At 39.3% G+C, this 9385-nt stretch overlaps 1 protein-coding gene across 6 annotated transcripts in view; it reads right to left on the bottom strand.

Moving 5' to 3' along the window:
• The window catches only part of FGF1 (fibroblast growth factor 1), a 433963-nt gene that overhangs the window by 42732 nt on the left and 381846 nt on the right, over positions 1-9385 (bottom strand). The window lies entirely within an intron of this gene.

Raw genomic sequence — 9385 nt, 5'->3', positions numbered from 1 at the left:
CACATGTTATAGTTAGCTGGACATTTCACTCGTAAAAAACCAATGAAATTCCCCCGTTATAGTTAGTGCAGGCAACTATAACTCACGCGACCGCAATCCTCTGCTGATGACGTCAGATATTACATCACTGATGACATATGTGTCTTTCTGAAAAATAAATATTTGTAATATATGTATAGCTAAAGATTAATGGAAGAAGACATGGGTAAATAAGTGTCTAAATACAGTGATGTAATATCTGACGTCATCAGCAGAGGATTGCGGTCGCGTGAGTTACAGTTGCCTGCACTAACTATAACGGGGGAATTTCATTGGTTTTTTACGAGTGAAATGTCCAGCTAACTATAACATGTGTGAAACCTATGGTTTTTTAAGTGAATTTGCAAGGTTTTTTAAATGCTAATTCGGAACTATAACGTGTGTGAAACCTATGGTTTTTTCAGTGAATATATATATACACACACATACACAAAAGCACATTGGTGTTCTACCACAACATGAATTGAATGGTTAAATATTTATCTACCCTAATATTAACTCCACAATACGGACTACAACCATGCCATGTCATCAAGGTAAGCAGGAGTGGAGTTAAGAATGTCACATTTCATAATCATGTTCTTTCCTTTCTCTGCTATAGCCGTACAATAATTACAACTATTAAAAGTAAAGAGCAAAAGTATTAAAATAGAATAGTACATCTATCTTTTCCTGTGCATGCTTGCCTTGCAATACAAATTTAGACAATATTGTGGAGTCAATATAGATGTCAGTCTACATACTTGACCTTCATATTGTGACATATATCCAGCACATTCCAGTGAATTGCTTTATTTAGTTGCTTATTGTTACACAGTAGAGGTCCAATGGCCCAAAACACCTACTTAAATGCCAAAGCCTATTGGCTTCAAGGGTCACAACAATCTTTTCTATTCATTTTGAGCTAAGAAAACATAGCATGGGCCGCTGAGCTGCAACAATCAGAATTTGTTATGGGTAGGTGGAATAACAAGTAATTGAAAGGGAAGAATGCGTATGACAGGACAAAAAATGAGGCAGTGAGGCAAAGGCTTACCACACAAATTAAGGGAGATGAAGAATGTTAAAATGGTCATGAAATCTAGAAAGGCATGGTGCAAGGGAAGGTTCTTGATTGTTGTCAATATGCGCAATATTCCTATATAAAGTTTAGATCAATATTCAGAGACTCTAAAATAATATTGAGTGAGCTCCTCTCATCGTCGAGGCCATGCTGTGTCAGAGCATGTACACCCTACTAGGGAAAGTGGAACATTTTGGGTTGGAAGGTGACATGTATCTGGACTTGTGAGAACTGGATTATAAACGTTATACAGTTTGTGCCAAAGTTGTTTTGGCTCAGCATTCTTGTAAGGAAACGCAACCAGGAAGCCAATCGGGTAATAATGTTGTGCATTTCCTCTTACAAGAGCCTTGGAAGAACATCTTTTGGATGTCCCTTTCTGTTGCTCTTCAGGCCAGTAATTAAATTTTATAGAACAGTCTGCCTATGGGAATAGCTCAGCTTGCCCAATACTCAATCTGGAGTATTTACAAAAAAGATTCCATGAGAGTCGAACAATTAAAAGAGTGTAATAGTTAATAACATACATAGCTACTTTCAGTTGTACACATTGTTGAAATCTATTAAAGGGGGCATCTAGTGTAGACAAAACCAGTTCTCATCTAACAGTACTGCATCTCTAACAATCACCAACAATAAGCACTCTAGAATGTTGCTATGTTTGATGATGTCTGCTTGAGTTTTGAGACCTGTTGTAAAATTGATATATTATTTATCAATTGATACATTATTTAAAAGAATTATATTTTGGTATCTCATTAACAATGTTTAATATGCCTTTTTTCACTGATATTGTGCAATTGCTTTTCAAACTAATTTCCTACCATTTTAGATAAGACGGGTGCCATCTCTGTCACTCACGTGCTTTACCCCTGCGCAAATCCTCTCACAAGTTCCACAGCACACAGTCAAACTGAGGTCATATTAGTTTACTTGTATTTCTGTTTTCCTTTGCTCACGATGAACCTTCACTGGTCTTATTTATTTAGATAAGTCTTAATGTTAAATGCTTTATATCTGTTTGAACATCTTCGGGTGACATTAGCATAGAGAGCGTTGAATAATTATTCAAAGAATTGGGATGATGCTTATCTGTTAAGGTAATGACGTTTAATATTCTTGTGTTATGATTGCTAAAAGAAATCATACTTTTGCTCACACCACAATGACTTTGCAGTGCTGCTAACCTCCTATGCAAAAATTGTTTATACATTTAGGGGAAGGCAGAGATATTCCTGAGCATTCTTATGCTCTTAGGTACGCTGCATGATTTTCTAATGATTTTGCTGGTCAATGGGACTTAAAATATTTCCTGATTTTTCATACTCTGTATAACTTTGCATCTGAGAACCTTCATGGCATTGACTCTATTCCACTTATTATGACATTTTGTAATATAACTCTTTAACTTTTCATTGATTGAGAATTCAGTTATAGAGTGGACCATACTACTTAAGAAGCTATTTTACTCTGCTAATGTGATGTTCCCACATAGTTCCTCATAAAATTGCGGCTTGATACAGTATACTGTGGGAGATCCAAATGAGGAAACGTTTGGGGTGTCTACTTTTTGCTTCCATAAATCTTGGTAGCAAATATGGTTGCTCTTGCACCTCCTTTCGCTAGAGAACACCTGTTTACTTTTACCCTCTTATGCCTAGTCCGGGGAGATAGTAGATTTTCTGGTGGAGTTCCCAGTGCTGAGATTTTGCCAGAGGTCTGACTTGTAGTGCTGTTCCAAAATGAATTGGAGTGTAAATATGAATAGGGCGGAATGATTCTGCAAGTTGTGTGTGGTTCCAAGGTGGTTGTGAAGTTTTGATTTTGTGAGATAGATTGTAATAATATTTGAGAGTTGTTTGGGTATGCAATGCAGATTTTAGACTCGATTGGTGGTTTGATCACTTTTGTTTTGATGGATTATTCTCATTTGTGAGTTGTGGTTTATAAAGGATTTGATTGTTATTGATTGGTTTGGTATCAGATTTACTGAAATCCAAGATTTTGAGATACTGTAGTTGATCTGTCTGTATAGGTTAGTGTATAGTGCAAGGCATCGCATGCCCACAGATAAGGGGTTTTCAGAACTAACACGCTTTCCTTTTCAGAGTTGCATGTCTAATCCAGGTAGATGTGCTTTGCTCCAAAGTGCACGGAGTAATTGCATTAGCCAGGGTAGGTTGCCAAAGGAGGGGAGTCCGGCTAGTGTGAATTGTAGATTAAAATAGTGCCATGAAGGGTGCTGTTCTTGTTGTTCTAGTGTCTGTTGCTTGCGAGATTTGTCTTACCTTAACTAGCTGGTTTACTTTCTGGTTGAGCAGCCAAGGTTTATTTTATGCAACTTTGTTGAGAAAGGCTTTGTAATTGTTTTCTGCATTCATGGAGAAGTCGTGCTGTGATTGGTTAGTCCGCCAGGGAGCTGCGCTGGAATTGGTGAGAGGTCACCACAAAGCTGTGATGTCCTTATTTGGTTGTTAACAGAGCCGCACTGTAATAGCTTGACCTTTGAGAGAGCCACACTGGGATTGATTGTTATTCGCTAGTTTGTTTTGAGAGATTCTTACATTGTATGAGCAAAAATAATTGGGTGCTCTATTGAAAAAGCCTATGGTTTCTGTTGTACTTTCTACTGAGGGTCAGAAATTACCTGCGGAGGCAACGCTTGCATACAAAATGACAGACATTGGGTCTATACATGTTCCTGCTTTTCTGAATGGCATGAATATACTGCTTCTGATAAAAACCTACTGCTTCCTTTAGAGTGTAATTTTAATATTAGAAAGCTAAATTTTCTGAGACAAATCATGAATAGCAGAAAGCCACTACCCAGACCTACACTGTTTGAGGCAATAAATAAATGAGATTGAATTGCTACAGAGAAGGAAAGAAAGAAATTAACAAAACAGATAAAGGGCTTAATTAGGCAATAGTTGAAAAACATGAGTAATTGACAATAGGAATGTTGAAGGGAGGATACTGTAGTGAGATTAATAGGGCCTGTGCACATACATCTTTTCAGACAAGTACTTTTAACACATTTTGCTTGTGAGCTTTAATGCAATAGTTTTTTGCTTACAGATACATTTCTTCGTAGGCACATTATCATACCATTGTACATTTTGTCCAAGGACCAAGTACACTGTGCAACCTGTCCTTGCATATTGTTGTCTGTTCGGAGACAGCTCTGAATTGGTAGAATAAACAATGACAGTAGAATCTGAACTCAGGCACAGTGTGTATGGGTCCAGGTTTCATTATATAAATCTAAGCCTTTGCTTGGCAGAGGAGCCTTTCTATGGATTGCCGTGGTAACCCCATACTTGAATTCCAGCCCAGCTAAATTTAATCGCTATCCTGAGAGGGTTGACGGCCTGTTCTACATCAGACTGGCTTCCAGATGAAACATGAAGGCAGGTAAATGAAGAGTAAGATCACTCCTAGGTATCTGGCAGAAACCTCATTCACCCTATGCTCTCTAGGATAGGTAGGAGTAGAATTATATTGATTCATATAAACAATGCAAAAATGATAAAGGTTGAACTATTTATTTTGTTCACCATCCTTATAATGCTGGTTACTATACTTTGTTTCCTTCTATTAACCATCGTAGCGCATATATTTTATGCAAGAGTTTATTTGCTTCAATAAATGTTTCAAATGCCAATTTGTGTACTTCTTGTGTCTCCCTCTGGGCATGCCTGAGCGAACAACAATTTCCTTGGGGGAATTATGCTTGTCATGTACTGAGGTTGCAGACAACCATGAGCCAGGTGCCTGTGGCTCGGCACCTGTCCCATCCCAAACGTTATGAGATAATATCGCTAGTCATTTCACACAGAAAATAGATTCAATCTATAACAAAATCACTTCAAGCACTAATCCCCAACCTAAATCAGAAATCAATCCCCCACACATCCCACCAGCCACCAGCCACCAACTCATTAGAAAACTTTCCTCTACTTACCATAGAAGATACAGAAGCTCTCGTAAAAAGCATTAAATCAGGGTCCCCATTAGACCTGATATCTGCTAAACTAACTACCACCTTGTCCAAACAACTTGCAGACCCCATCTGTAATATTCTCAATAGCTCTCTGAAGGAAGGAGCTCTCCCTCCCGAATGGAAAGCTGCACAGATACTTCCGATTAAAAAGAATCTCAAAATCCACCGGAAGACATTACAAATTATCAACCTATCTCGCTCCTTCCCCTCCACACTAAAATTTTAGAAGAACACATCAACACACATCTCTCCAAATTCATTGAATCCACGAACAGCCTAGATTCCTCACAATCTGGATTTCGCCCCAGATACAGCACTGAGTCTACCTTAGTAGCAGTGACGGACAACATCAGGATGCTGTTGGATAAGGGTCAGGCGGTGCTCTTGGTGCTGCTTGACCTTTCCGCAGCATTCAACACCATATCCCACCAAATTTTTCTCAGAAGACTGGGTGAAATAGGCATTACAGGGAAAGCACTGAAATGGCTAACCAACTTCCTATCAGAGAGAACACAGACCGTTAACCTAGGCTCATACCACTCCAGAACCACCAAAGTCACCAAAGGAGTACCTCAGGGATCCTGCTTATGCCCCACCCTGTTCAACGTTTACGTTGCTCTCCTGGCAAGATTGTTGAGAAAATTGGGCTTTATCCCTATATCATACGCTGATGACACCCAGTTACTCCTTCCACTTGATAAATCCGACCTACACACCCAAGAACTCTTCTGCGAAGGAATGAAATCTATAGCAGGATGGATGAAAACAAATGTTCTCCAATTGAACGCCACCAAATCCGTGATAATGCTATTTGGTGATGCCAATGTCAAGTGGTCGCCTAGGTGGTGGCCAGAGGAACTTGGCCCCACCCCTTGCCCTAAACTAGTGGTGAAAAATCTTGGGGTCCGACTGGACCAAAAACTTACCCTGAGAGACCATGTCTCTACTACCATCGGAGCCTGCTTCCACACTCTTAGCATGCTCAGAAGAGACTTCCCTTTCCTTCCACTGTCTTCGAGGAAAACCCTAATTCAGGCATTGATGATAAAGCCGTTTAGACTACTGTAACGCGTTGTTGATCTCAGCCAACGAAAAAGACATAAACAGATTACAGGTTGTCCAAAACACCGCGGCTTGCTTGGTGACCAATGCCCCACCCCAAGAACAGCCTCACTCCCTTTGCTGAAGAAACTGCATTGGCTACCAATACGCAAAAGGATTAATTTCAAAGTATGCTGTATGGCCTACAAAGCAGTATATAGATTAGGTCCTAGTTATCTCAATGACAAATTTGTTAACTATGTGCCCCTGAGACCCCTCAGGTCAGGAGACAAAACCCTGATTTTAGTCCCACGCTTTAAAAAGTCCCGTCAAGGTGGTAAGGCCTTCTATCACCTTGGCCCACACCTTTGGAACGATCTCCCCATTTGCCTGCGTCAATGTGCTAACTACCTGGCCTTTAGGAAATTGTTGAAGACTTTTAATCCGGTCTCCTTAGTTCACTTATGCGGTCCTAGCGCTGAGATACCCTTATGGGGTGATTCATGCGCTTTACAAGTGAAATTATAATGAGGTACCCTGTGAAGTTTAGGGGTCCAGATGGTGCATTGTGAGCTTGCCAGGAATCAGGCCAACATAATCTGATGGTTTGAGTGGACTCAGTCCTCATAGTTTTGACGCTTATGCTGCCCAAACGCACAGTCTTACTGAATCAGTAGAAACCGTACAATAATACGGTGGAGAGTTTGAAAGTTTTTCCTGCAATAGTCAAAGAAACTGATGACAAAAAGAAATCTAATGAGGGAGAAAAAAAGTATCATGGTACAGATGAGGACGATCATTTTCTAAATGATCGTTTGAATTCCAGACCTCCTCCGTAAACTAATTGAGCATAGGGAATTGGTCCTGCCCCTAGTAAGGTACCTAGTGGAGTCCAGCAGGAAATAGTACAGCTGTACAAATACAAAATCCATCTACTGCTGTGGTTGTGAGTATAAGAGCAAGTGCTCCATCTGAGATTGCAAAGACAGCATTGCATGGTGCTAGCAGAGATACCACATGCTTTTCATATTCAAACTGACTCACCTGTTAATACGCCTGTCACTGAGGATCCCCATAAAGAGAGAGCTGTTAATATTGTACTTTGTAAAATTGAACTTGAATCGATTTTGAGAGGGATAACTGATTTAAACAGATTATTGACTTACACTGTTGATGAAAGGAGGTATGTGATTAAAGAAGCACAGGTGTGAGAATGAAGCATACAATGAATTTGGAGAATTAGCTGATGAATTTGAGATTGACATCAGCAAAATGACAAATGTGACAAATAATTATAAAATGGATTTGACTCATGATGAAATAAAGAAATTTGGAGTAATGACTTTCAGAGCTCATATTAAATATTTAATTGAAAAGGCAAGGGAATGGAGTAAATTGAAGAAGGACAAAGAAAGAGGGAAGAGACTGACAGCAAGTAAAAAGAAAGCTAAAATGTTAAAGTGCACGGCAACAGAATCAGCTTGTGATTCAGAAGCAAGATCAGGAATGATTTTTGGAGTTTCCATTAAGGGAAAGGGTAAGTACATAGAGGGAATTTAGTACATGTGCTTTGGATGAGAACTGATCCTTATGTTTTTATTACGAAATTTCCATAATGGTGGAAGGAGCCTGCAAGGTGATATCAGGAGGTTCATAGGTTGACTATAATTTCACAAATGCTATGGACTGATTCATTATATGAAATTGTATTCTCTAGTGACTTGGGGCAGAATGAAAGGTTGCAGTAGCTTGACAAACTTATGAAGTAGCTTGAGTGCTCCTACTAATGCTCGCTCTGAGGAGGTAGCTACAAATATAGACAGGTGATTTAACATTTGAAAAAAAAGGTGCCTGAAAAGGATATCAATTGGGAAAAATTGTGAGGACCTCAAAGGAACCGAAAGGGTCAAGGTATGCTTATTATGAGCGACCTATGTAGATTTTCCAGCAACTTAGCGAAGTCGATGTGATAGAGAAATATTTTATCAGTGGTTTCATCTCTGTTTTTGTTATGTTTTTGTGTCCATAACTTAGTATTCCCATACAGCAAAGTGAAATGTGCTGGTAGACAAAGAGTATAGATTAGATTTCAAAGCTGGTCAAGTGCAGTGGAGATTGGTTTAATTTGAAGCAGCAGAAAATTAAGGAGAAATTGATGGTTGCCTAGACAAAGCACTTTGAGAATCAGTTGATGGGTTTGGTTTTGTTTCATGCACAATCTAGAAACACTGGGGTGAATGGGATGATGAAAGTGCAAGGTCATGGAAGAGGAATGGTAAACAATTGTAGGATGAATGCAAATGTTTAAATGCTAAAAAGGAACGCTGTTTGCCATGTCTGGTGTAAAATTGGGCCCTGGAAGCGAGAATGTAGACAAAAGCCAGATAGAATTCAGAATTAATTTGCTCCCTAGATGCAGAAAGAAACATTGGCAATGGCCCCAACCCAACCGACTTCTGCGAAGAGTGTGCATGATCAGAAACTGTTTCTCATCTCATGACAATGCCTTTTGCTCCAGTGCTCCAGCAAAATATTAAAAACTGAATGTCATATAGTCCCGGGTACGAACAGAACCCATTGATTCTGGGAAATGATTCTTCTTAATTTTCTTATTTGGAGCAGCCATGGAGGTAGACTAAAGTGACCAACACATTGAAGGTGAAGTCAATGGCCACCCTGTTTCATTTTTGGTGAAAAAGGGGCTAGCCATTATACAATTCATTCTGTGGAAGTCCCAAACTTACCCCTCTTGGGAAGAAGTCCAAGTTGTAGGGATCAGTAATAAACAAATTGTTCATCAGGTTACAGCAGCTGTTCCAATTAAAATAGGACAAATGGTAAATACACATCAGCTCGTTTTGTGCAATTCAAGTACTGTGAATTTGTTGGGCTTAGACTTGCTTTGAAAAATGTACTGTGTGATTTACTGCACACAAGGTGAGGATTCAATGTTCAAAATGAAATCACAAGATTCAAGGGTTCAATTATTTCCAGCTTGACAAAAGATGACCTGCTTCTGAATTTAAGACATGCAGTCAAAGAAGAAGTTTGGGATTTCTCTGGTAAAGCGATAGCACTGGTAAACAAGTGCTGAACCAGTTAAGATTAGAGTAAAGCCTGATGCAGTTTTTCCCAGAATTAAACAGTATAATTTTCAAAAGAGGCAAAAGTAAGAAAGAAAAATGTTTGAGCAGGGAATTCTTTGGGAAGTACTTGGAAGTCCTTGCAACTCTCCTGTG

The sequence above is a fragment of the Triturus cristatus genome, chromosome 7 (genome assembly GCF_964204655.1).
Source record: "Triturus cristatus chromosome 7, aTriCri1.1, whole genome shotgun sequence".
NCBI lineage: Eukaryota > Metazoa > Chordata > Amphibia > Caudata > Salamandridae > Triturus > Triturus cristatus.
This window is presented reverse-complemented; position numbering and strand designations above follow the sequence as displayed.